At 50.5% G+C, this 27,953-nt stretch overlaps 1 protein-coding gene and 1 non-coding gene across 5 annotated transcripts in view; both read right to left on the bottom strand.

Moving 5' to 3' along the window:
- Window positions 1–27,606, bottom strand: part of CTIF (cap binding complex dependent translation initiation factor) — a 150,506-nt gene extending 122,900 nt beyond the window's left edge. For 2 of the 4 annotated variants that reach the window (XM_027724324.2, XM_039390620.1), the window contains exon 1: window positions 27,486–27,604. The gene's annotated coding sequence lies outside the window, so the exon portion shown is untranslated. Of the gene's footprint in view, window positions 1–27,485 lie in introns of all 4 variants that reach the window. The other 2 variants (XM_027724323.2, XM_027724322.2) reach the window with 2 other exon arrangements.
- Window positions 1,179–1,285, bottom strand: LOC113989590. The gene has a single exon (XR_003541321.1). It is a non-coding gene; the product is annotated as a U6 spliceosomal RNA (small nuclear RNA).
- Window positions 27,607–27,953: the final 347 nt, after the last annotated feature.

The raw sequence follows: 27,953 nt of genomic DNA, 5'->3' as shown, positions 1-27,953 counted from the left end.
CTAGCTCCATTCCCCCCTCCCACATCTCAACCTAATGTGAGAGAGGTTTTTCCAGACAAAACACACCAGACTCCAAAGTGGGGGAAAGGGAAATATATTACAATGACTGTACAAATAAATACCATATCACATTATACACATGATCATAACTATCTCTACCATGATATATAGTATTTACAATGGATCAGATCTCTTCTCCCCTCCAAATAAAAGTCCAGGAGGGAAAGAAGGACAGATCCCTTCCAGTCTCTGAACAGCAGCATCTTCTGAGGCAGCAGGTTTCTTCTCATCTCATGCAGCAGCTGATAGCTGGCTTTCTGCCAGCGTCCACGAGGGAGGTATTCAAGCTCCCCCGGCCCCATCGCCTCACAACCGAGGGGTCTTCCGTGGCCTTCGTAACCCCAGACAAGGTCGTTTCACCACGTCATATCACGAAGACACAGGGGGGTCTTCGTGACGGTCTGGTATCTCTTGCAGGGCCTCTGTGCCCTGTCTCTCAGGCTGCCACCGTGGCAGCAGTGCGAGGGGGGAGCCAAGGTCAACTCCCCCTGCATTCCTCTCGGAGCTCTCTAGCTCCTTTCTACAGTGCATGTCGCACTTCAAGGCTCTTTCAAGTAAGAGTCCATCATCTTCCTCCTTCCAGGAGGTCTCAAAGGAGTTTTGGGGATCTGGTATCAGTCTTACCCCCAAGAACTCTGTAGCTCTCAGCTGCTGGCTCTCCTTTCCTCGACTCTCCTTCCAGGAGTCTCCTCTGCAGTGCTGCATGTTGCTTCTGCTGCTTCTTCAGTTCAGGTCTTATCTCTGGCTCTCTGCCACTGTTTCTCTGGTCAGCGTCGGCTGCTGCTCTGTGCCCATGGAGAAAACATCTCCCGGCATACTACAGGCACCTAGCCCAGCTTTATGCTGTTCCAGGTCCCTGCAGCCCCCCAGCCAGGGGCTGGGAGGGGGCCAGAGGCCCCAAGGGGCTCAGAGCCCCTACCTCGTGGCTCTACAACATGGCCACCTCTCCTACAACAACCCAAACTTCAATTCTTCTTTTCCGGTCTGGTTGTGGTATGTTTACATTTCTGCAGGAGCGCCCACTGGGCAGAACTTCAAAACTTCCAGGGGTTTCCACCCCTTGGGGTCTACCACTTCTCTTAGCCTCTGGGGAGAACAAGGTTCAAACCACTACAACACTAAATATGGAACGCTTCACGAATTTGCGTGTCATCCTTGCGCAGGGGCCATGCTAATCTTCTCTGTATCGTTCCAATTTTAGTATATGTGCTGCCGAAGCGAGCAGAGGTGTCTGTAAAACCCATTTGAGAAAACCCAACCAAGACGATCAAAGATTTACAGAGGCCCATTTTCTGGGTCCTACAGGATGATTTCTCTTTGAAGTCACCTGGCCCTTTCAAAGGAACACCTTTGGAAGCCCTTCCTCCTTGGCAGGAGGTATCTTGGGAAGGGAAGCATCCACCAAGCTCCAGACCAATTCAAGTCCACCTGCAAAGGTTTACTCTCCCCATTAACACTAAACCTTCTCTCCCATTTAAAAGATCAACCCTCTCCACCCCAGTTTCCTGACATGAGAGCTGTATGGTCTCCTGTTCTTCTGGTGCCATGAGTCAGGAAACCTCTGTGCCCAAAAGCAGGTTTCCCCTCTTGCCTCACCCTCAAAACATGTACAAAAAAAAGAGCTTTTGAAAGAAAAACCCAAACCCACATTTGAGCACCAAGGCAGTTGGTATCTTCCCACATGGAGCAAAGAAACGTTCTTGAGAGCTCTTCATGGAGTGGTAACCCCTTGGATCTGTGTTGGCTTAGCACTAAGGATTCCCAGATCCCAGATACATTCCTTAATGATAATTAATAGAGATCAACATCAAATTTCCATTTGATGGGGCTTGGAGTAACCTGGTCTAGTGGAAGGTGTCCCTGCCCATGGCAGAGGGTTAGAACTAGATGACCTTGAAGGTCCCTTCCAACTCAAACCATTCTAGGATCCCATGATTCTATGGGGCCCATGCTGTGCTCATTATTATGACCATTAAAGGAGGAATCATCAGCAGAAGAAGTCAATAGATGTGCAAACTGCTTATTATAACTTAGTAATTATCAGCATTACTGTAATGTATCATTATTATTAATAGCTGTTATTAAGAGTGATCTAAATGGGGTTCTTGCTCTAGCAGGATTGTACAGTTTTTATGGCAACTATACAGCTCTACCCTTCATCAGCAAATAATAAGAACAAGCATTTTTTAATGACATTTTAGGTCCATCCCCTTTCTCCCAAAGGTTGCTCTGGGCTTGTTGGACTTCTGGAAACAAGTGGTGAGTCTGATACGTGAAGAGAAGCAATGGAGAAGTAACCCATTTGGGGCATTCTCATAGAATCACAGAAATGTTTAGTCTGGAAAAGCCCTCCAAGACCATGGAGTCCAACCATTCCCCAGCACTGCCAAGGCCACCACTGACCCATGTCCCCAAGTACCACATCCACATGGCTTTTAAATCCCTCCAGGGATGGGGACTCCAACACTGCCCTGGGGAGACCCTTCCAATGCCTGAACACACTTTTGGTCAAGAAAGTTTCCCTAATATCCCATCTAAACCTCCCCTGGCACAACTTGAGGCCGTTTCCTCTCATCCTGTCCCTTATTCCATGGCAGCAGAGCCCGATCCCCCCTGGCTCCCCCCTCCTGTCAGGGAGTTGCAGAGCCAGAAGGTCCCCCCTGAGCCTCCTTTTCTCCAGGATGAGCCCCCCCAGCTCCCTCAGACGCTCCTGCTGCTCCAGACCCTTCCCCAGCTCCGTTCCCTTCCCTGCACACGCTCCAGCCCCTCCATGTCTCTCTTGGCTGAGGGCCCAGAACTGCCCCAGCACTGGAGGTGCCTCAGCAGTGCCAGCACAGGGAGGGCACTGCCCTGGCCCTGCTGCCACACCACGGCTGGGACAGCCCCGGGGCCATTGGCCTCTTGCCCCCCTGGGCACACCTGGGCTCGTGTCCAGCCGCTGCCACCAGCACCCACAGGGCCTTTCCCAGTTTTCCAACCCCTCTGTCCCAGCCTGGAGCTGCAGGGAGTTGGTGTGACCCAAGTACAAGACAGCTCTTGCTCCAATTCAGCAAGACAAAACAACATTATGACCTGCTATCTGGACAACCACTGCAAACCTGGCTCCTGCCCAGGGTCCAACATGGTTGATCATCAGCAAAGGAAACTAAAGAAAGGGATTGCTTTTGCCAGTTCTTTTCTTCCCTTGGATGGATGCTGAAAGCCTAAAATGCTTTTGCACCTATGACAATTTTCTTTGAAGGTTGTGGCCTTCAAAGACAAAAAAAGGAACTCCACACTCACACTCCCCCCAAACAGTGAATGCTGGAAACAGGTTTACCTCACAACTATACTGCCAGGAGCTAACACTTCATGCTAACACGCAAGGTGACTGGGAAAGAATACTAAAATAATGGTTCAGACAGAACTACTTCATGCATCAGGCTTTTTCACAATTAATACTACGTTATTATCTCAATTTTCAAAAGTTCTAACCACCACCAAATTCCAATGCAGGGCAAGTGACCGCTCATCTTTCCAACAACCTGGGCTCAGCTGTTTAGATATGAGCTTAAATTACTCCCTTAAGGCATTTAATTGGAAAACCCATGTCTCTTCCTTACTTATCCTCCAGTTAAACACTGAAAAAATCCCAGGCCAATCCTCTATTCCTCCATGACTCCAAAGCAAGGCAGGAGGAATGCAGAGCAGCTTTTCTCTGTAGAAGATTTATCCCTCAGATATGCCATCACAGGCCAGCTGCTGGAAAGACAGGCTGTGAGGAGCTACAGAGCTGTCCTGACAGATCCCTGAAAGCCTTTGTCTTGCCACATGTGATTTACCATCCCAGGTTTTTCTAGGAACAAGAGATGCTTCCTAAAAAAGGCAGCTGTGGTGCACATTCTTCGCGTACCAGCGCAGCCACCTTCCAAAGTGTTTTGCGACAGGACTTCCATCATCCCTCTTGTGTTTGTTCTCCCTCGGGAGTTTATAACAAATAAATTTTAAATATTGCTGTGACGTGTCCCTTCTGCTCTGAGACACGTGGGACATGAACCAAGAAGTACCTCAGCAGCCCAGATTTACTTGTCCGCATGGGGTGATGGTAAAACCAAACTGAAGAGACACAGCGAGGCAGTGAGACACAGCAAGGCTCCAGCCCAGTACCAGACACCACATCCTGCCTCGTGAGCAACCAACACCAACTGCCACATCTCTTGTCCAGGCTCCAAAACCCACCCCATTGTTCCCTGCTCCCTACAGTGATGTTGGACATCACCTTGCCCAGGTGGTGATGGACATCCAGGATGAGATGATACCCTCTTCTACTCGGTGCCTCTCTGACAGGAACAGCACACGGTCAAACCCTCCATCACCACCTCCCTCACCACCTCCCTCACACTGCCTGCCCACTAAGACTCCAAGCCAGGCTTCCCAAAGCCACTGCTGAAGCGCACACCATGCAGGGGAAAGGAGGTCCCTTCAGCCCCTTCAGATCTGGGAGCTGAAGGATGCTTCGACCACACGGACCAGGGCTGAGCAGCTGGTGCAGGACAACCCTTCCTACTTCTTATCTGCCTCTTATCAGCACCTTCAGGTCAGGTGAAATCCTGAAATATCCACCAGCTCACACTCTGGCAGCAGTACAGGCAGGAGGACCTTTGACCGTTTGTGTTGGGGGGGTTGAACTCCTGGCTACCAGCATGGCCACAGCCTGCTCCCGTCCCAGCATCTCCTTTTAATGAGCTCCTCCCACAGCAATATTTTCTCCCTCCTAATCCAGCCCATTTCCAACAACAAGTAATTAGCAATGTGTCTTTCTGAAGCAGCAAGAGCATCTCGGAGAACGAGGCGCGCCGTTTCATCTTCGCTGCTGGCAGCCAGCTCTCGCATCCAGCAACCCGCAGGAACAGTTACTATGGAAAATAAAAGCAATGGAGATGAACCATGACTCCCTGCGTCCAGGTATTGCTGCATCTCCACGAAGCATCACGTGCCTGGTTTGGATTTGCTGCTGCAAAACCGGTACCTTTCCAGACGCAGATAAAACATCAAGCGCTGAAATGTAAATTATTATATCCTGGATCTGACCTTTTTCTAATTAAAATGTAAACACCTTTGAAATCCACATTCAGCGTCTGCTGCTGGGGCTTTTCAGATACTGATGCATCCATGGCTGGCTGAGCATTTGATATATTTCATCATCCCTCCAGTCTCAGGTCTGATTTCAGCTACCTGGTGATGCAGAAAAGCCCAAGTGACAGGACAAGAGCCCAACAGCTGCCACGTTGCAGTGCCACTCATGAGCCTGGCATGGAACACAGCAGGCAAACGCCACAGTGCATTGACACAGAGCCATCAAAACAAACACAGAAATAAATGGGGGAAAGACAAAACAGAGAGAGCCAGGAGACAAAACAAGTGCTGCAGAATCCAACCCAAAACAGGCCCTTTGACACAGTGATCCAGCAAGGAAGGGAGAGGAATAACCAGAAAGCCAGAAATCCCTCATTCTCACCCAGACAACAATTTTTTACGTAGCTTGCTTCCCTGCAATAAGCAATTCTTTGTGGTTGGGAAGTGGATCTTTTTCTTTCTTTTTAAACAAAACCAAAGCCACATCACCTTTAGAAACATAAAGTCTTTTAGTGTGTCAAAACTGTGCGTGAGGTTGGAGCGGTTTTCCATCAGATGGACTTTCTTGCCTGGGGGGGGAAGACGTTACCTTTGGCTTGTGATGGCTATTATTAAGAAAAAGGAAAGAAGACACAGCATAAAACTATGAAAATCACTGTCTGAACTGCAGGAGGTGAGTGGAGGTGGGTTTGTGGTACGATGCTCCACTGCACGGGATATCAGGGCAAGGAGACTGCTGGAGCATCACTCTGACTGCAGCACAATGGCAAGGCACAGTCTTGTTCCCAGATCTTTATACAAATTCAATACATGCAAATACATCAGCCTTTCTAGATGTAAAATCTGAAGCAGGTCATAAAAAGCCTCCAACCACCAACCCCTGAACCACAGGGGTTTTAACAGCCTGAGTTTTATAACCCAGTTGACATTGGCTGATGCTACAAACTGTGACTTAAGTCAGACATAATCCATTTCTACATTCCCCTGCTTCTACTAAAAGCTAATGGAATAAGAGCCCACACGACATCTCATCCTTGCCATCCTTCACCTTTACAAAGAAAATGTTGCCAGACAAAAATACCGAACAATTATTATTAATATTTCAAGAAAGAGCAAAAAAGAGAATAAAAATGTGGATTTCACACACGCTCCATGGTCTGCTCTTCGGAGCTGCGCTGTCTCTCCTCGGAGAGCCAGAGTGCAGGCTGGGTAGGATGTGATGGCTGCAGGGACTGCGCTGGGAGACGTGAAACAAGGATGTTCTCCTGCCAGATGAGCTTGCACACGTACAACATGCAGGTGTGAGTGCACCCCTACGATGTGCATGGCAGGCAGCGATCCTCGGGCAACCAACACCTGATTTGTGCTCAGCTATTCCAGAATCCCAGGGGACGAGCCCTGATCCCATGGGAGCAGCAGCCACGGCGCAAAACTCCCCGTGCAGGCAGCACTGTGCAGGCAGAGAGCACAGCCCACATCCTAAATAAAAGCATCAGCATAACGGGCTGATCCACATGCTTTGGGAGCGCTCTTTCCGCCAGGCACCACGCACCGACCTTCGTAAATAACTGAAGGGAAAACATTACCAGGAAGGAGATCTTTTCTTCCCAGGCACCCAGGCAATATAATGGGCACTTGGGCTGTGAAAAGCTCCGTAATCCTAAAAGACACATCCAACTCCCAAGTTGAGATGTCAACCTGCTGAAGTAATCCATCCTGCTGGTGGCTGCCGGCAGGGAGGGAATGGGGCAGGAGCAGCACAGCCTGGTCAGCAGCAGGGCAGGCGTGGAGGCTGCTTAATCCCTATTTAATCATGCCCGCAGTTCACTGGTAAAAAGCATTTTTGTGCCCATACACCAGCGTGCAGCAGCAATTCAGAGGACATACCTTGGCCACCAGCCAAAATGCTGGAGCTGCCACTCGGGATGGATTGGAGGGGGGGTGTGGGATTTTATGCTAGGAGGAGCCAGCTGGTCCTCTCCTTCTGGGACTCCTACGATCACAAAACGGTTTGGGTTGGAGCAAACCTTTAAAGGCCATCTAGTCCAACCCCCTGACAAGGGCAGGGACACCTTCCACTAGCCCAGGTTGTTCCAAGCCTCGTCCAACCTGGCCTTGGGTCAGGGTTGGGGCATTCCAGGGATGGGGCAGCCACAGCTTCTCTGGGCAACCTGTGCCAGGGCCTCACCACCCTCATTGCAAAAAAATGTTCTCATTGTATCTAGACTGAATCTCCACTCTTTTAGTTTGAAACCAGCACCCCTTCACCTACTGGTACAGGGCCTATTCAAAAGTCTTTTCCCATCTTTCTCATAAGCCCCACTGAAATATTCAAAGGCCACAATAAGGTCTCCCTGGAGCCTTCTCTTCTCCAGCTGAACACCCTCAGCTCTCCCAGCCTGGCTCCAGAGCAGAGGGGCTCCAACCCTTGGAGCATCTCCATGGCCTCCTCTGGACTCTCTCCAGCAACTCCACATCCCTGTGCTGTTGTTCCCCAGGGCTGGAGGCAGCTCTGCAGGGGGGTCTCACCTGAGGGGGCAGAGGGGCAGAATCTCCCCTCCCCTGCTGCCCATGCTGTGGGATCAGCCCAGGGCATGGGGGTTTCTGGGCTGGTTCATGTCCAACCTCTCCCCCACCAGCCCCCAGGACCTTCTCCCCAAGGCTGCTCCATCTGTTCATCCCTGGCCTGGATTGATCCAGGGGTTGCCCTGACCCAGGAGCAGCACCTTGCACTTGGCTTTGTTGAGCCTCATGAGGTTCACATCCTCATGGAATCTTGCCTCCATCCCCGTAATTGCTCCCGTTCATCATGGCTTTCCTCTTTTTGGAGAATAAACTTTTCTGCGCAACAAGACCATGGGTAGGAAAGCCTCAGGTGAGTCCCAAATTCAAGATTTTTGAAAGAGGAAATGGAAATGTGGCAGCAAGTTGGTTTTTGCGGCATCAGTCACCTTCTGCACCATTAGCAATGGATAAAAGCAAATGTTCCCTGGGTTCCTGCTGCTCCAACCAAAGGAAAAAGTCCTTCCTGGCCTCCAGTCTGGTGACGTTTGGGATGGGGTTACATGAGCAAAGCAAGGAGGAGATTTGAAGGAGAGACAATTCCCTATGCCTGAAGGTTGGCTCACTCAGAGGGTACCTCTGCCTAACATGAGCTGCTCAACTAGAACTGGAAAGAAAAATCATCCAGTAAACCTCTGCCACGTTGCAAAGGGAAGCGGAAAACAACTTACCATGTCCTCTCTGAGATAGTTAAACTCATCTGAAAGACTCCTTGCACAGATGAGTGTATTCAGAGATTTTCTGAATCTTTAATTAACTTCAGTTCTAAAAAAAACCCCAACAAACCACCCTAAAAAGTCCCACTCAACAACACCCACAAACAAATAAGATTTCCCGAACCTGCCTCTGGATCCCAGACCCCCACTACTCCACTGCATCCAAATGTTTAAGTTATAAAAGAAGCTGTAGATTGGCTTTTACATCATGGTCACCCTGGGACCATCAGTCATTGACTTTATCAGTTCCCATACTCACAGCAGCCATGAGACGAGATCCTCTGAATATTCTAGTGAAAAAGAACAAGAATTGGGGAAATGGCTAATTCTGTACATGCAGAAGGAAAAGCAGATGTTTCCTCATAAAATTCCTAGTCTAATAATAATAAATTAAGAGGCAGAGAACCAAACAAAGGCCTGGGGAAGCACCTGGGGGACAGGGAATTCTGCGGGGGGTCAGTGCCCAACACCACATGAGCAGGTCCCCTGTGACAGAGGTGGCAAAGGAAAGGGACATCAGTGTCATGAGAGCTGAACTTTCCAGGACTGCTGTCCCTGCTTCTGGCTTCCTCCACATTTTAATATAAGAGCTACAGCTGCTTGAAAAGGCAGGGAAAAAAGCCACAAGCAGCATCCCCCATGTCCTACCTACTTGATTAAACCTTCTGGTTGGGAGAGGACAGAGCCCAACATACACCCAACAGGACATCTGACTCCCTCATACTTTTGACCCCAGACTGTGCCAGTCATCAAAGTTTTCCCTTCACCTGGGTCTGGACAGTGTCCTCCTTAGCTCCTGCTCCTGGTGACATGGACTGGATGTGGTCCAGACAGTCAGTTTTGATTCAGCAAAGTGACTGTATTATGGAAAAATCACTGTAACTTCAACCAGAGGGACCATCCAAACTGAAGCCAGTTCTCTGAGACAGATGGTGCTCTTTGCCCACAGCAAAGACAGCTCTTACAGCTCAGGAAGATCACAGAATCATAGAATGGTTTAGATTGGAAGGGAACCCTGAAGATCATCTCATTTCAGTCCCTGCCATGGGCAGGGACACCTTCCACTATCCCAAGTTGCTCCAAGCCCCGTCCAACCTGGCCTTGAACACTCCCAGGGATGGGGCAACCACAGCTTCTCTGGGCAACCTGTGCCAGGACCTCCCCACCCTCACAGGGAAGGATTTCTTCATAAAACAATTTCTTCTTGGATGCCCTCACAGAACCTAAATCCATTTTCCAGTCTACAGGGATCTCCTGCCACAGTCGCCCACATAGCTTCCCACTGCAATTAGGAGAGCAAACGTGATACCCAGATGGACCCAGGTTTTGCACTGGGCTCCCAAGAGCTGCCCCAGGAAGGGACATGACACAGCACAGGCACCACAGCACCCACCAGGGGTCCCACGAGCCCCGGGATGTTTCTGTGTGTCAGGGGTGGGCTCCAGCTCCCTGTGAACCCACCACACTGACCAAAATCCCAGCAGCAGGAATGCCCAGCCCTGCACAAGTGGGGATCAGACCCTCCCCAAGTTTTGATTTGCCCAACCATCATGAACTAAGGCCACAAGCTTAACCCTCCTCTCAAATCCAACCGCAGCTTTTAGCTCCTTCCAGCAGCTGATGGGACAGCTTGAACCAACTCACCAGGAAAACGCCTGTCTTAGGGAACCAGCCTAAAAATAGCAGGGAAAGCACCTCCCCAGACAGGAATTTTCAGAGTTACTGGCCAGCCACCAGCCTCCTTTTTGAGGCTTGAAGTGCATTTTTTCGCAATCACATCCAGACTATCACTCTGTTGGGTGCTCTGCACCAGCAGTATTGCCACACATCTCCCAGAAAGCCGTTCCCTGGCAGCCCCATTCCCCCTTGGGTTATTCCCCACTAAATCACAGTGAGGCAGGGGTGACAAGGAGCCAGCAGTGGGGATGGGAAGCACAGCCTGACAAACCCCAGGGTGTAAAGACCCTGCAGGTACTTGCACAGCTCCGTTTATCACCCAGGGGGCCTCAGGGTCTGTTCAAAAAGAGGTAAATGAAGTAGCCTGACTCAGCTGAGCCCCAGCAGACAGGAGCAGGACAGGGAGGTGTTCCTTAACACAAAGCAAACAGAAAGGCAGGTACTTCCAGGACACGACAAGTAGTATGCTTTGAAATGAACATGAGGTTTGGGAGTGTCTATTTACCTCCACCAGAAGCAATGACAGTAGAGACCACTGGCCTTGATCAAGAAAGCTTTGGGACTCACCAACCCTATGTCCTAACACACCCTGCTGTCCATGTCCTTGACACCAGCCCCTTCTGCCAACCCCAGGTCTTGGATCACAGAATCACAGAATGGTTTGGGTGGGAAGGGACCTTAAAGATCATTTTGTTCCAACCCCCTGGCATAGGCAGGGACACCTAGGACTGATCCCCCTGCAGCGACTGGGTGACCTGTAGGCAACAGGGGGCAACACAGAAACACAGCCACAAATGAGTTTTACACCATTTTTTGTTCTTTTGTTAAAGGGTCCTTCATGTTCACCATGAAGGTCTTCCCATGATGAACCTCCACATGCTGCAACCCCACCAAACGCGGCTGCAGGGACCAAAGGCCACATCATCATCTCAGAAAGCCCCCTCCAGCACCTCCCTGCACTGGCCAACCTCTGCTCATACCCAAGGGGTTAAGAGTCCCCAAGTTAATCATAACGAGGTTGTGGGGGGAGGGATGTAATTGCAGCAAAGGGGAGCAGCATCAGCAGCTTCAGCAGAAACATCATAGCAGGACGCCTGCTACTCACCTTTGAACTCAGAGATGCCAGTAGAGAGCCCAAACTACATAGTTTTGTTAAAAAAAAAAAAAAAAAAGAGGAAAAAAAAGAGGTTGGGGAGGATTTGATTAATCAAAAGGCTGTATAACGCTACATACTCAGCTGGTATCTCACATCAAGGGCCTTGCAGGTGGAAGCCCATCATTCCCAGCTCTTGGATATCTGCACAGTGCAGGGATGCCCATCTGAGAGGTATTTATGATCCATCAGTTCAGGAGCAGAGATTAAAAAGGGGCTGGCAAAGGCAGTTTTGCAATATATTATGCAATATGAAGGATAAAGAAAATAAAACCTCGTGTCTAGTGCTGAGTTAGTGCAGGACTTGGAGACTTCAGAGGAAAATGCAAAGAATGGCAAGATAATCACAGAATTCTGGGGCTTCAGCAGGTTTTCTCCACTCCTGATGGAGCTTTCATAGAACCATGGAATGGTTTGGGTTGGATGGGACCTTTAAAGATCATCCAGTTCCACCCCCTGCCATGGGCAGGGACACCTTCCACTAGACCAGGTTGCTCCAAGTCCCGTCCAACCTGGCCTTGGACACTTCCAAGGATCCAGGGGCAGCCACAGCTTCTCTGGGCAACCTGTGCCAGTGTTTTACTTTTGTGTTTGCTCAGGATTCCCAGTCCATGGGGACACTCTGCTGCTGCTGAGCATTCCCACATGACCATGACATCCAGAGGCAGCTCAAGGTCTTCCAGCACCCGGAACCAGAGGTGACACCCGGCACTCAAGCCCCACATGTCCCCTCCTCCAGTGTGGGGCAAGGGACATATTTCTCCTCTGTCACAGTCACCAGAGGAACAGAATTCACCCCTGAAGAAGCAAAAGGCTGAACCCATTCACATAATAACAATAATATTTTTTAAAATAATTTGTTTGCCAGCAGCCCAGCTTTGGCTCACTGAATTTTAAATAGTTTTGGTCAAGTCACTGCAGCCAAAACACTGGGAAGAAAACACTGAAAAAAAATCTTTCTTCTTTTTTGGGGGGGGTTTGGTATTTTTAAACAAAGGATTTTTACTTTTATGTCATGGTGACGTACACTACATTTCCACAGCTCTTCATTATGGTGTAATATAATTAAAGACATATTTCATTTTGGATTCAAATGGGACTTTACATTATTTTGTTTCCTGTTTTAATAGAATAAAATATCTGTTCTCATTGAACTCAGTTAAAAGCCCTCTTATCCTCCACAACTATCCATAATACCATGATTTTTCTACGGGCTAATTAAGCAAAAAAAAAAACCCAAACCAAAACAAAACTACTTAGCATTAATTATTTGGTTTATGGTTTACAGCAGGATGTTGAGGAGTATTCAGAATATCTAAGGATAACTTGGGGTACCCGCCCAAAGGATGCAGTAGTGCTTCAGGAAAAAAATTTAATTTAAAGTCTTACTGTAATTCACTTACACGTTGGAAAGTCATAGGAACCTCAGGAAAGTATATATATGTAATTTAAAAAAAAAAAAAAAAGAGGGGAATAAGGAAAATGGGACCCACATTCCCCCAGACAGAAGGGGCACTGCTGCAGCCTCAGTTCTGCATGAGGCACAACCCCAGTGCCAGCCCTTTCAGGCCTTGTCCTCCCAGCAATGCCTCTGCTTTGGCTTGTTCCCAATTCCTCCATGGGCTGCTCTGCCCCAGGAGAAAATATTTACATTCCAGAGACTATCAGGCCCTGCACAAGGTAACACCCAGGGCTGCAGAAGCCCCAGCTCAGACAAAGCTGCTCCTCCAGTGATGCTTCCCACTCCCTTTCAGGTCAAACTGGAACTTGCACCGGACAAGGGGATAAAAAAACTGTAACAAAACAGGTTTTCAGGGTAATGCTGCTGACTGGTTGTTTTCCAAACCCTCTGCCACCAAGCCCCCGTGGTGCTGATAACCTCTGCTGATCCCATCAGGTGGTTTAACTGGGAAGCTTAGCAGTAAGCCCTGTTCCTGCAAGGAAACACCACGTTACATCAGGTTATTCTCTGCCCAACAGGGACCATGGAGGCTTTCAGACAGCACAGGGATAAATCCCAACTACAATTTTCAGGAGGAGAATTAAGTGTATGAATGGAGGGAACTCACCCCAAGTTGCAATGTTTTGTTGTTGTGTTGGATTTCAGGCTTTTTCACTCTCCTAGGCTTTATTTTTTTCATGTTGAAGGACCTGTTAAATCTTGTTAACATTCTGCAAATCCCTGTCTTGCTGAAAAAAGAGAATGTGGCACCTCTGAAAGGCACCTGTCCTATATCTGTAGCAAAATAAACCCATTCTGAACAGGAAGAGGGGGCAGGTAGGGAAGGGGGAATCTGCAGGAAGAAGGGCAGAAGGAAGAAAAAATGGGATAGGGAATAAAAAACCATGATAGAGAACCAAAAAAAAAGATGAGATAGGGAGACAAAAAATGGGATAGGGAACAACATCAAAAATAGGATGGGGAACAACAACAATAAAATGGCAACAACAACAATGGCAATGAAAGAAATGGGATAGACAATAAAAAACCACCAGGCTAGGCAACAACTCCGCATCCATGAGCAGGGGCATAAAGTGTCACTGCACAACTTTCATCCACTAACTTTGGCAGCCAGAGGATTTCTGCAGTAAAGAGGATGCATGTGTATGGTCAGGGCAGAGGGAAGAGCAGGGAGTTGTGATGAAGGAAAGCTGTGCAGGGGGGCTGCCTGGAAAGTCTGGCAGGCTGAGACCACCAAACCCAGCAGGACGGCCATCGGAGCAGGACGGGCAGATCACAAGTATCACACCCTGCCTGGCTGCAAAACTCATTCCCAGGCTTTACCCACCCTGAGTGAATGAATGATATTATTAAGAGACAGACAATAAATCAAACAGCAGCTTGGAAAAACCCGGGAAGCCTCCGGAGAGCCAGGGAAACCTGCACTATCTAGGGAAGCGCGAGATTACAATAATTAGGTCAGCTGGCGATAAGCCTTCTCAGCACACACAGGCACACACACACACTGCTGCCTTGCTAGAAAGTGGTGATGGCCCCGAGGAGTTGAGGAACCCCATAGGAAAACGGCAGGGGCGTGGAAAAGACTGGGAGCAGGAAAAGACCTCTCCCTGCCCCAAACCACGGCACCTGCTCAGCTCCGGCTCTGAGGGTCGGCGGGTGCACCTTGGGCAACTCCGACGGAACACGTGAAAATTCCTGCACTTTGAGCCGTGGTTCAGCACCCAGCAAGTGACTCAAAGGGTTGTGCGGTCTCCATCCTTGGAAACAGCATCAAGACTCAGTTGGATGAGGCCCCGAGCAGGCAGGTTTCAGAGAGTCACAGGATATGTTGAGTTGGAAGGGATCAACAAAGATCACAGACTCTCACTCCTGGCCCTGCACAGGACCATTCCCAAGAGTCTGTGTAGAAGATGGCTCTATGTTGAGCAGAGGGCTGGATGAGAGGACCTCTAGGGAGCTTCAATCCGGAGTAATTCCAGGGTCTCACCTAGGGAGACCTTCCTTTGGCCCAGACTTACAGGACAAAGCTGCAAACTCTTATGTCCAGCTTAATCAAAAGCAAAAGAAACTTCACAGCAGCAAGCGGCCTGGAAGTCCAGCTTGACCTTTAGGAGAGGAAATAGGTTGCTGTGAGCCCAAGTACACGACAATCACAGTGGGCAAAGCCCTCTGCTTTAGGAGGCAAAGAGGATGGTCCCAACACAGGGAGTGCTGACAGGGTATGGATGCACTGTTCCCCGTGTAAAGGGAGCCAGAAGCTTTTTTATTACCCATCACTTCCTTCCTGGATGGTTTGCCATCAGTTCTGCCCCTCCTGGCAGCCTCAGGGCTCAAGGACATGAAAGAGCCTCAGCTACAGCCCCAAAGGAGGGGTCAAACTGAGCTCACATCCAGATGTTTGACATCAAAATTAGCAAACAGGAAAGGCAGACCAAAGAGGAGGATGTACTCACTGCCCTGACCCCCTCCTCGCTCTTCCTCCCCACCTCTGTACCATCATCTGCCTGTCTGATTTGGCCACCAAACACTGGGGCCCAACCTCCATCCCAAAACATAGAAAGCAGTCACCTATTGCTTGGGCTTTAGGGTCTCTCTGCAGGGAGAGATTTGAATCAAACCCCCACCTTCCAAAAGACACTTGCTTTTCCTAACAGAGGAGGCAGACACTCCTTCTCTGGAGTCTCCACATTTTTTTTTTAAGCTGCTTCTTTCTGAGCACCACACCAACACTCCCACCTGCCCTGCAACCCACAACAGATCTTCAGAGCAATCCAAACAACAACAAACAGCATGAGATGCTCGTGTTGAAGCCTCAGTACTTCCAGCCCACACAGCTGTGTTGATACCAGCAAGCTTTTCCGACCAGTCAGCTGCTGAGTTTTCCAGCCTCTGCCCTGCTCTGGTGAGACCCCACCTGCAGAGCTGCCTCCAGCTCTGGGGAACAACAGCACAGGGACGTGGAGCTGCTGGAGAGAGTTCAGAGGAGGTCACGGAGATGCTCCAAGGGCTGGAGCCCCTCTGCTCTGGAGCCAGGCTGGGAGAGCTGGGGGGGTTCACCTGCAGAAGAGAAGGATCCAGGGAGACCTGAGAGCCCCTTCCAGGGCCTAAAGGGGCTCCAGGAGAGCTGGAGAGGGACTGGGGACAAGGGATGGAGGGAAAAGACAAGGGGGAATGGCTTCCCACTGCCAGAGAGTTATATGGGATATTGAGAAGGAATTATTGGCTCTGAGGGTGGTGAGTCCCTGGCTGCCCAGGGAAACCGTGGCTGCCCCATCTCTGGAAGTGTCCAAGGCCAGGTTGGACGGGGTTGGAGCAACCTGGGATAGTGGAAGGTGTCCCTGCCCATGGCAGGGGCATTGGAACTAGGTAGTCTTCAAGGTCCCTTCCAATTCAAACCATTCCAGGATTCTATGAATACATGAAGTCTTTCAGGACATAAGAACTTTACTGACTGACTGATCCAAGTTAAACCCAATTTTAACACAAGAAGAGCATCCTACAGACTCAACTGTCTTCTACATCCTTCATGCAGCCATGAAGTTTCTGCATTCAGTACAGTTCACTAGCCAAAACCCATGAGCCCCACTTAAATATACAGATATTTTTCCAGACTCCTAAGTCATGCAGAACACCTCATGCACGATGTGCACACTCGGCCTCCAAAACCCCCTCATTAGCTTCCCGACCGATGCTCTCATTTGGTGATGCACTCTGACCCGCCTCCAACACATCAAAAAACAGAGGCTACAGCTCCCCATGTACTTTTAATCAAAGTTCACTGCTTTTTTGTTAAAATAATTGGCTAATCAAACCCATTGCTTCCAAGCTGACGTTCCTCCTAATGCTTTAATCAATAGACAGAGGTGCTCAGAGGAGAGCTAACACAGCCTGAGCTGAGCGTAGGTGCTGCAGGGACAAGGCTATGGGTTTTCAGTCATATCACTGGATGACTTGGCAGAAACCTGAGGAGAGAGAAGCTGGAAGCACACAATGGATGTGTCTGCTGGATAAACAGACAGAATTAGGGAAATAAGTGGCAAAATACAGCTTGAGGCTTGTTAGCCTCTGGAGAGAAGCAGAGGAAGGCTTTGCTGGCTGACACTCCCAGCCAGTCTCAGTGTAACACTTGCAGGCACATGGAAAATGTCAAAAGCACTAAGGAATGGAGGGAAGAACTTGCCAACAGATCCACCTCTTGACATCCAGTTAAGACAGCTACAAGAGTCACACCACTGGATGCTTTACAACCACCACAATGCTTAACTAAAGGCCTCAAAGGGTTCATGATGTGGTTAGATTCCTTAAAAGAGGGGGGGGGAAAAAAAGATGAATACAAGCAAATCAAACCCAAGTCTAGTTACTGAAGTATTTCCAGGTGATGACCAACTTCATTTTTCCCAGCATGATCCTACACCTCCACGCAATTATTCATCTTGGCTGCTCAACTTCCACAACTCCTCAATTACAAGGTTTTTTTCACATCAGTCACGACCCAAGCTTAAAGCATAAAATTTGATTTTAATGCCTGTATCATCTCATAACAGCCAGAACTGGACAGAAAAAACAACGTGATGTTCCCAGGTACCTACACTCCACCTGCTGCAATGGGCTGGCCCAGGGCAAGGATCAAGGGACTCAAGGAAGGAGAAGTGTGATGTGACATGGGCATTACAAGAAACAATTGTCTAAGTTTCCCGGGTTTTCTTGTAAAAATACCTGGAAATTCTCAGTTTATATTTACTTACCAGAGACAGTTCAAACCCCAGCATACCCATAAGTGTACCACAGTATCTGCTGGATACCAGACCAAAGAAATGGCTTCCTTCCAAAGTGCCTCCCTCATCCTTCCAACCAGCCTTTTTTGTTGTGTATTTATAGCTCTCACTACCAGGAAAAAGCCTCCTCTGTGCACTTTCCACGGCAAACAGCTCCTTGAGACAGTACCTAATGAGAGGGGCAGGTGAAACCTGCCTCCTGCAAGACTACTAAACCTTCTCAGTAACATCTGGCTGAAGCAGACAGGGCTGATTCAACAGGGATCCTAAAAAAGATCAGACAGAACTGGGTCCTGGGCTCTGTGCTCCTTGCCCCAAGATTTTGGGCTAGTCAAGGCCCTGTTTTGGAGCACTCAACATGGTACCTTTGCTACCAGCACCAGGCTGCTCAATATGAGGACTCCCAGGTAGCCCCTACGCACTTGGAGGTACCTTAGAGATGCTTCAGCCAAGCACAAGTTTGGTCTAACCTAATCCAGCCTGTGCTGGCACTGATTCCATGACATGAGACCACTACCCAAAATGCCAAAAGGTCCTATTTTCCAGCTCTTCTTCTGTGGCACAACAGGGTCACGATGAAGGTTCATATCCATAGCACCAATCCTCAGTGCTATTGGATCCTATCCATTTACACCAGGGATCTCAACACATACAAATTACTACTCTTGAAAGTGATAATCGAGAGAAAATAAAATTTGAGACAAGAATAATTTGAGACAAAGATAATTCCTACTCCAACAACTTTGCAAAACGAAGGGGTAAGTGGCACATGCTGGAATTCCCCGAGCAGATCAAAATTGCTTTCAGGGCTTGGATATCTAGATTTTGGAGGGGAGATGGAAGACTCTGGGGTGCTTGGAGGTTTCATCTTCTTTTTATTTTCCCTTCTCCCCTTTAGGGAGAAGCAGAGCTTGCAGGCAGCTGTGCTGGCTTCCAGGGTAGGAGAATAATTAACCCGAAAACTAATGCACTTGTTTTTTTCTACAGAACACGGCACACCAAATGCCTGGTATCAAGAGTGGCAGACAATTTAGTGACTCCCTGGCTGAGCAGCAGTGTCTGAAAGCCCTGTAGAGAGCAAGCAATGTGTCCTCCCTGGTATTTAGCAGCCGGTTCAGCTCTGCCGTGAAAGGCGAGCTGGCAGCAGCCCTGCACAGAGCCCGCGTCACCCTCCATCCATCACCCACACCCACCTCTCCCAGCAGTGCCTGGGCATCCTTCAGCAGTGCCAGCAGCACGGCCAGAGTCACCCCCTCCCCAGGGAGAGCCCACGACATCAAATGTCATCAATTCTTCATATTACGACCGGGCTAGCCCTCAAATTTTCACTTGGCCGGACCTTCCCCCACAGATGTCCGCACGGAGGAGGGGCAGACAGGAGACCTGGAGCTGCCACGGGTCTGGCAGCATGTTCTCCTCGCTGCTTTACTCTCCTCCTGGCACGGGGAAAGCTCCTGCTGGCGGCTCATCCTTCCCCACCGTGCCCTCCCCTCCCAAAACATGCGGCAGGGAGGGAGACAGCTCCTGCTGAATGGAGCGAGCGTAACTGGAGGTGCTCAAGGAAAACCTCGGCAAAGCCAGCAAGGGATGACTGTGCAAATCAGAGCAAGGGAAAGGCTGAGTCACTCCCTCCCCCACAGCTCTAAATAGCGAAGAGCGTAAGGAAAATCATTCTCTGAGCTGACAAAAAAGGAAGAGAATCCCCAGTTTAAAAAAAAAATCAAAATCAAAGTGCATGTAGTGACAGCAGCAGGGAAGGGACAGAAAAGGCAGCCTCGTGCTGCAGCTGCAGCTGCAACTGGGACAGGAGCAGAGAGAGGCAGAGCATCATCCCTGGCTCCTTTGGGAACTGGAGGCTCACTAATGACTTTTAACAGCAGCTCCAGCTCCAAGGCAAGTTCATGGACCATGAATGATGCTGAAAAGCCACCACTGCTGCCTCATCTTCTCTAGGTGATGGTGTCAGCCATGACCTCAGTCGTAATGGGAAACTGCAGCAAGACTGGGAAGAGCTTGGGCAAGCTTTTGGGGACAGATTTTACCCACTCCTCAGCGTGAAAACACTCTGCGTGAGCTTCTCAGTGGTTACACGTGAAACATCTGTATCAGGAGCAGTAACAGTGTAAAGCTGATTATCCATCCCAGCAGGTACAGGGCGAGAATAAGATAAAGGCTGAAAAAAACCTTTTGAACTGCACGATACCTGTACAGGCAGGAGCCTCTGGAGAGAAATCAGCCACCAGCTTTTCACTGCAAGCTCAGTGGTCACGCACGAGCACAAAACCTGGGGACAGCAGAGTGGCAGCATAGAACAGAACGGTTTGGGTAGGAAGGGGCCTTTAAAAGTCATCTAGCATCATCCCAACGTGCCCTCCCTGGCAGCATCCCTACAGCCGGCTGCTCCTTCCCTATGTTCAAGATGATTTGGCTCATTTCCTTAAAGAAAATGTAGTGAATTGCTAAAGGTAGTTATGAGTTAACTGACCCACTTGCACCCAGACAGATAATATTTAAGCTCATGATTGATGCAGCCTCTCCTTTGAGACAAGAAGAAATTTGCATTTCCCTTTTCCACCCTTCTTCTTACAGCCTGTAAGTTCTTTTCTCTAAGATGTGCCCTCCTCTGTCAAACTTGGCTGAAATTAGTCCCTGTGTTAAGAAAGCTTCTGGAGGAATAGCGAGTGACAGCCAGTCTGAGTGCATAAGCCTCATTGCTGTTAATTAAAAAAAAAAAAAGGAGCAAGGACAAGAACAGGGGAGAAGCTTCAAAGAGGCTGTTTGCAGTCGATAAATAAATCTCTCACCCCATGTAATGAAAATATATATTAAAAAAAAAAAAAAAAGCCAGGCAAATGTTCTTTCTCGGAATCAATTCCGAGAAAAAACAATGTGTGCTCTGCGGATGCTCCGAAATCCAGGAGGGAGGGAGGAGGGACCAGTACCCTGGGGCGAATCTTGGCACTGAGAGCATCCTGGCAGGGAGGGATGCTGCAGCTCTGCCGAGAACCAAGCACTCCAGAGGGCTGTGATGTCCTGCTCACCACTGATGCTGCTCCAAGCATCTGCAAAGGCAGGAAAAACGCTCCTCTCCCTGCGCCAGGCCAACACAGGGATGGATAGAACCGGGATGCAGGGAGGGATGGAAAACTCAGCATTCACCAGAAGAGCTTTCCAGAAGTGTGTGTGTTTCATTGCAGAGCTGCCGTCAGGATGAGAAAAACTGCTGATCTCAAAAGAAGGGGGAAAAGCTGCCAGAGAAAGCCATCCATCACCCCATCACAGCTGGTCCCCTGCAGCTCTTCATCCACATCTGTGGCCTCCTCCTCCTTTAGAGGTCTCTGCAGCCACCATGGTGAGACCCCCAAGGACCCTGAAAGCCCCACCTAATTCATCTACTCGCTCGCAATGGTGAAATGTGCACACAGCAAGAAAAATAAAGGAAATAACTTCCCAAAGCACCCCCTGAGCCTCCACGTCCTACTGCAAAACCTCCAGCTGCAAAAATTATTGCTGCAAGTTTTAGTGTCACCAGCCTGGCTTCCCGAGCCAGAGAAAAATGTAATCAAAGATGCCTCCAAGACCATCGTCTGTCTGGGAAGAGACATTCCTTGGATCAACAATATGCCCTGATTTAAGGGAATACACTTCCCCTGGGTGCAGGCATACACCCCTCTCTCCTCTCACCGTGCAAAGCAAACACCACCTCAAACACACAACACTGTTATTAACCTCCAGCTGACAATCACAGCACAACCACAACCTTTCCTGCTTTCTTTTCTTCTCTTGCCCAGACATCCAACAAGGTGTTTTTGATGACAGGTTATTAAAATCCCCTCTGGCTTCACTGCAGTTGGACACGGCGCCCAGGAGTCCTCCAGTCTAGGGGGTTTTGTTTCTGGATGGGTGATGCAGAGAGATGCAACACCCAAAAACAAACCAGCACTTTAACCCGGAGAAAAGGAGGCTCAGGGGGGACCTTCTCGGTCTCTACAACTCCCTGTGACAGGAGGTTGTAGGAAGGTGGGTGTCAGACTCTTCTGTTCTAGCTTGAAAGTGCCGTGCCAGCAAAGACAGACCTGTGAGATTTAATCAAATGACAAAAACACTTGGGATCACACCTGATTATTTCACAGAAACACAGAATCGTTTGGATTGGAAGGGACCTTAAGATTGTCCAATTCCAATCCCCCCACCATGGGCAGGGACACCTTCCACTATCCCAGGTTGTTCCAAGCCCCGTCTAACCTGGCCTTCAACACTTCCAGGGATCCAGGGGCAGCCACAGCTACTTTGAGCAACCCACGCCAGGGCCTCACCATCCTTGCAGCCAAGAACTTCTTCCTCATATCCAACCTAAATCTACCATCTTTCAGCTTAAATCCATTCCCCCTCGTCCCATCCCTGCTCGCCCTTGCAGCAGACCCTCCCAGCGCTGGTTTGGGGTGGACTGGGTGCCATCCCTGACACAGCTGATCACAGGGACACACTGTCCTGCTGCACTGTGCCACGCTCCCGTGCCACAGCCTCCCAAGCCACCCTTCCCACGCCAGCCCAGCCACTCGTGTCCCGGGCCAGCTCCCACCCGACACAACCGGCGGCACCTTGGTTGTGAACACCAGCTCCTCCCAGGCTTCTCTCATGGTCCCGGGGAATGACAGCCAATCAACACAGCTCCTCCAGGATTTCATGAGAGTTGAAAAGCATTTCTCAGAATTAATTACGAACCCTGCTAATGGTTCCCCATCACTGGTGCCTGGGGAAGCCAGTGGCAGCCGCGTGTCTCCTGGCAGCTTCTGCTCTGGTGCAGGGCAGGCTCCAGTGGCGGAGAAGCCTTCCCAGGGTGGCATAGGCTGTACAAACCAGTCCCAGCGAGCCAAGCCTGCTCCAGAGGCAGGAGAAGGTTGGGGATTTTTTTAGGTTTTTTTTTGCATTAGGGCCAATCGTAGTGGGTTCACCCTTGTTGGATGCCAGGTGCCCATCAAAGCTGCTCTTGTCACTGCCCCCTGCAACTGGACAGCAGAGACAAAACATAGCAAAAGGGTCATGGGTTGAGATAAGGAGAGGGAGAGATCACTCACCGATCACTGCCACGGGCTAAATAGGCTGAACTTGGGGATATCAACTGAATTTATTAACAACAAAATCAGAGCAGGATAATGAGGAGTAAAATAAATCTTAAAAACACTTTCCCCACACCCCTCCCTCCTACCCAAGCTCTGTCTCCTCCCCCATAGCGGCACAGGGAGATGGGACTGGGGGATACAGTCAGTTCATCACACGTTGTTCCTGACACTGCTCAGGGAGAGGAGTTGGACTCCTTCCCCTGCTCCAGCCCGGGGTCCTTCCCACGGGAGAGGTTCACTATGAACTTCTCTGATGTGAGTCCTTCCCACAGGCAACAGTTATCCACGAACTGTTACAATGTGGGCAACTCTTCCACGGGGTCAATCCTTCCAGCACAGCTCCAGCCTGAGTCCCCCGCTGGGTCACAGGTCCTTCCAGGAAACCTGCTCCTCTCTCCATCACAGGTCCTGCCAGGACCCTGCTCCAGCACGGGTTTCCCACAAGGTCACAGCCTCTCTCAGGCATCCCCCTGCTCCAGTGTGGGCTCCTCCAGGTGGAACTCTGCACTCCAGTGGCCCTCCATGTGCTGCAGGGGCACAGCTGCCTCACCACAGGCTGCACCACGGGCAGCAGGGGAACCACAGCTCCAGTGCCTGGAGCACCCCCTGCCCCTCCTTCTGCACTGCCCTGGGCATCTGCAGAGCTGTGTCTCTCCCATATTCTCACTCTGCTATTCTCTGGTCACACTTACACCTGCACTACAACTTTTTTCCTCCTTCAACACATTATCCCCAAGGGGTCACTGACACCTCTGATGGGCTCGGCTTTGGCCAGTGGCTGGTCCGTCCTGGAGCCTGCTGGAATTGATTCTGTTGGACACGGGGGAAGTTTCTGGTAGCTTCTCACAGAAGCCACCCCTGTAGCCCCACTGCTACCAAAACCTGGCCACGCAAACCCAACCCACCAATTAAAAGCACTGGTGAGAAATAAGAAGCTTGTGGGCACCTCCGTGCATCCTCGTGTCACCGAGGCACGATGTGACACCAGGAGATGGGGCCACTCATCCCTGATCCCCATCCCACCATGGTCATATTACCCCACCCCTAACCCTTTCCATCCTGCTGGAAATGCAGATGGCTTCCACCACCCCAAATGGGCGAAGCCATTCCGGGGAAGAAGATGAAGCTGAGCCAGTGCTGGTCTGCCACGGAGGAGACGCCCTCAATAAGCATCTGCACGTTATGAAATACACCCATAGTAGCTTCCTGGCTGACAGGTGTGGCAGGATTTGGTCCTGCAGAGATAGCTGAGGCAGAAGTTTAGTTGTGCCACCACGGGCTGCCACCACAGGTCCTCCTACCACCTAAGAGTTCTTCTCCTCCTGGACCACAACTGCTACGTGCCCGGGGGACGGGGAGGCCAAGGGTTGTCTCTGTAGGAGAGGAGGTGGGAGCAGTCGTCTATCTGAAGTAAGCACAAGACTATTCATAGCCAACCTGTGGTGCCTTAAAGCCTCAGAGGTCCATGGACTGCCTCAAAGGAGTCTCCAAAAGCTAACCCAAAACAGCAAAGATCTCAAATCCACTATTTTCCATAACAAATTTTCCATGCTAGAGACACCATTCCGATTTCTGGCCACTGTTGAGGTACCTCTACATTGCAGAAGACAATGACAATGCAGAATCCAGCAAGCCAAGAGCAACCTTGGCACACCCCAAGGAAGATGTGAAAGAAACAAATCCTCTCTTTTCGGCAGCAAAGTTGATGTTTTAATGCACAAAAGTTTTAAGAACATGCACTGTTGTTTCCATTTCAGTCTGAACTGAGCAGGAGACTTATTTCTCTTAGGATCACCAGCAAGAAATCTGTGTTGTAAATGAATATATATAAATATATGCACACATATGTATATAAATAAATTAAATAAAATAGCCAGGGTCTCAAACAAACATAAAATGATTGGCTTCCTACAGTAGCTCTTCATTTCATATGACTCAGTAATCTGCTAATTATACTCAGGTAGCAGAACTGCCCCTTCTCTGAGGAGTTTCACAACAACATCCCAAGGCATTTATGGAAATTATTTGTCCAGAAGCCTCAACACTTCCAAGATTTTAGTTGTTCTTTCCCCAGCATGATGGAGACCAAGAGCTACCCCAAACAGGGCATCAAACTGTTAACTCTGAAACTTAACAACAGTGTAACATAAATGTCTTAACACTTCTGCCAAACTGAAGAACAATGAAATCACTAACAATATTTAATGGTTCTATCAAAATAGACAGGCAGAAAGTTAAATGTGTCCCAAACAGCTCCTGAAAAAGCTCATCTGCTGCCCCAGCTTCCATAGAAACCACAGGGTCTTGCTATACTTTTAGCTATAGCTCCTCACAAATACACAGGACCCCAAAGACTCACTTGAGCAGCAAGAACACGAAATTAAATACAGTCCAGGAGGGTTTTCTTGCTGCTTTACACAGACCTGCAGGCAAAAAATTCAGCCAGTGATAACTACCACAATTTCACTCCGTTGCTTCCAAGCAGCAGCAAGGATGGCTGCAAGGAGAAATAGGAGAGAGACACACAAAATGATAAAGGAGAGGAGAGTCAGCACAGCAAAATTTGTCCTCACCAGGAGACCACAGTAGAGCAAACTCAACGGAGCAGTTCACCCCACAGTGAGGGCACTCCGAGAGAGAAAAAATGGTATTATTCTCATGGAAGATGAAGTGATGAAGGAGAGACTTCTGGAGATAAAGCTCAGCACCTCGTCATCCTCCCTTCCACATTTTGGACCGAGGACTAACAGCTATCAAGTATGTTTTCATGCTTTGCATACTATTTTTCATGGCTCTCAGGAACCCTTCATAGACCACTCCCATCCCATTTGTGGACGAGGTCGACTCAGCTATGGGAATGAATGTGCCAAACCCAGCCAAGCCTCTCAGGTAGCTCACTCCTCTCCCAAATCCCATAGCAAGGGCAGTTCATCTCCACAAGCAGTTTCTACAGTCTCCCATCAGCTGGAGAGCTCCTGGGTGTTGGGCTTTACCCTCCAGCTCACCTGAGACAAGTCTCTTCCTCATATCACCTTCACCTGCAGCATCCAACTGCTGCTCCTCTGCCTTGAAAGCAACATAAGATCTTATAAATGATAAAAGGAAATGCACAGCCTGAGCTTCCCAAAACAGACACTGTTTGTCTCTCTGCCAAAGTTAACACACTTAACACAGGGAAACCACAGCCTGCAAATCTTACCCAAGGCTTCAGGGAATAAGATGCAGCACAAGGTTTTGCTTTTGGACCTCGGGTTCAGCAATGGCAGAGCAAAGCCTTTATGGTCCTCATGGGGAAAAATAATGTGGATGGACAATATAAAATGGATTTTCCCACTCACTGGAGACAAAGTGTGAATATTTGCTTGCCAGTGTCACATAAGCCATAAACAGAGAGGAATGTTTCCCTCTCCATCCCATGCAACACCCTCCTGTCAGCATCTGGATGCTCAGAGGATGCTCCATCATCAAAAAGCCTTCCTAGATTTTGGAGAGGAGGGAGTGTTAAATCACCTGGTCTTATTTTGGCATCTTTGCATTGAAAGAAACAACCTGCAAGCTCAGTATATCCTCTGCTTCCTTCCACCTCTTTAATTCCTGTTAACAAGGCCGTGATTTCAAGCTTCATCCCATAACCTGCCTGAGTGGTGGAGAGAGAGCAGCGGGGACTACTGGAGCAGGAATGAAAGTGGCACATATGGACATGTGGAAATGGCCTATTTGAAAGAAGTAACCAGGTCCTGTGGCACTCCAGCCCTCCTCATCATGCTGGGAAACAGCATCTGCCACTTTCCAAACTGATGGCATTACGGTCTTATACCGTGTGGGGGTCTCACTGGTAGGGGTCTCACCCCTTCCAGAGGAGCCTGACACAAGGAACAGCCCCAGGAGATGAGAACCTCAGTCTCGTTCTACAGAAAAATAACTCCAAGGACTGAGATTTGAGGCACTGGGACTCCCGTGACACACAGCAACTGTGCCTCCAGCCCTTCAGCATTGCTGGGGGCAGCTGCAGCAAAAAGCATCCCAGGACCGCCGGCTGCCCCGCTGCCACAGCATCTGTTGTCCCCTACTGTCACCCACGGCCCCCGAGACCACGTGCAGCCAGAGTGACTCTGCAGGAAAACGATAACCATAAAATAACAACAAAACAGGGTCCCCAGCGAGCCCTCGCTCGCTGCACCCAAACTGAGCCCGACGCCAAGGATGGGCAAAGCACCTCCTGGGAGGTGGGAGACTGCTCCCAGCCCCGGACCCCCCCGCAGCGGGCATCCTACCGGGGATGTCCCCCCCCTCCGAAGGTGCTCAGGTGGCACCTTTGTGCCTGCGGATGCTGCTGTGCGGGATCCGCCGCCGGCTCTGCTGCGGCGGGGACCGCGATGGGCGACGCTTCACTGCGATGGGGACGCGATGGGGTCCCTCTCTTTTTCGTCTACGGGGGGCTCGCCGCGGCGGGAGGGGGGAGGCCAGTCCTGCCCTTCGCCAGCCTAACGGAGCGGCCGGGAAGCTTCCAGAGGCCGGGAGCACAGCCGAGCGCAGCCCCGGAGCTCTCCGCGGCCGCTCCCGCTGGAAGGGGCACATGCCGGGGGGGGCTCCACGTCCCCGCACGGGCTGTCACCGAGCAGGGGGGGACCCCCCCGGGGACGAGGCCGCCCGGGCACCGCCACCACCGAGACCTGCCCCGAAACCGGCTCCATCCGCAGCGCGACCCCCCTCCCCGCGGGGTTCGGGTGTTTCCACGGGAGACAAAAGCCGGGATGCGCCCCCCCACCACCACCACCACCTCCCGAACCTTACTCCCCCCCTCGGCGCTGCTGTGTCACGTCCCCCCCGGGCCGGGCTTACCGTGCGGGGCCGGGCGCGGTCAGTGCCCCGACGGGGCGGTCATGGGCGCCGCGCCGGGTGCGGGGGGACGGCGGGGGGACGGCGGGGGCACCGCCCGGCAGGACGCACCAGCTCCGGCTCCGGGCTCGGCGGAGGGACGGGCCGGGGCGGCGGGGAGTGACGCGCAGAGCCCCGCCCGCCGCCGGCCCTGCCGGGAGATGTAGTGCGGGACCGGCCCGGCCTGGCCGCCCCGCGGGGCTCCGGCCGGGATACGCCGCATCTCTGCAAGCACGGAGGTCTGAGGGGGACCCCCCCACACACATCCTGCACCCCCGCATCCCGTCCTCCGGGCTCTGACAAGGACCCCCCCCCCCCCCGGATGCCGCGCTCCCCGGGGATCTGAGAGGGGCGCCCCGCATCCCGCACCCCAGGGCGCTGAGAGGGAGACACCGCATCCCTGCACGCGCGGGGGTCTGAGAGGGACTCCCC

Source organism: Pipra filicauda, unplaced genomic scaffold (assembly GCF_003945595.2).
Source record: "Pipra filicauda isolate LSUMZ 115617 unplaced genomic scaffold, ASM394559v2 scaffold128_size5466820_pilon, whole genome shotgun sequence".
NCBI lineage: Eukaryota > Metazoa > Chordata > Aves > Passeriformes > Pipridae > Pipra > Pipra filicauda.
This window is presented reverse-complemented; position numbering and strand designations above follow the sequence as displayed.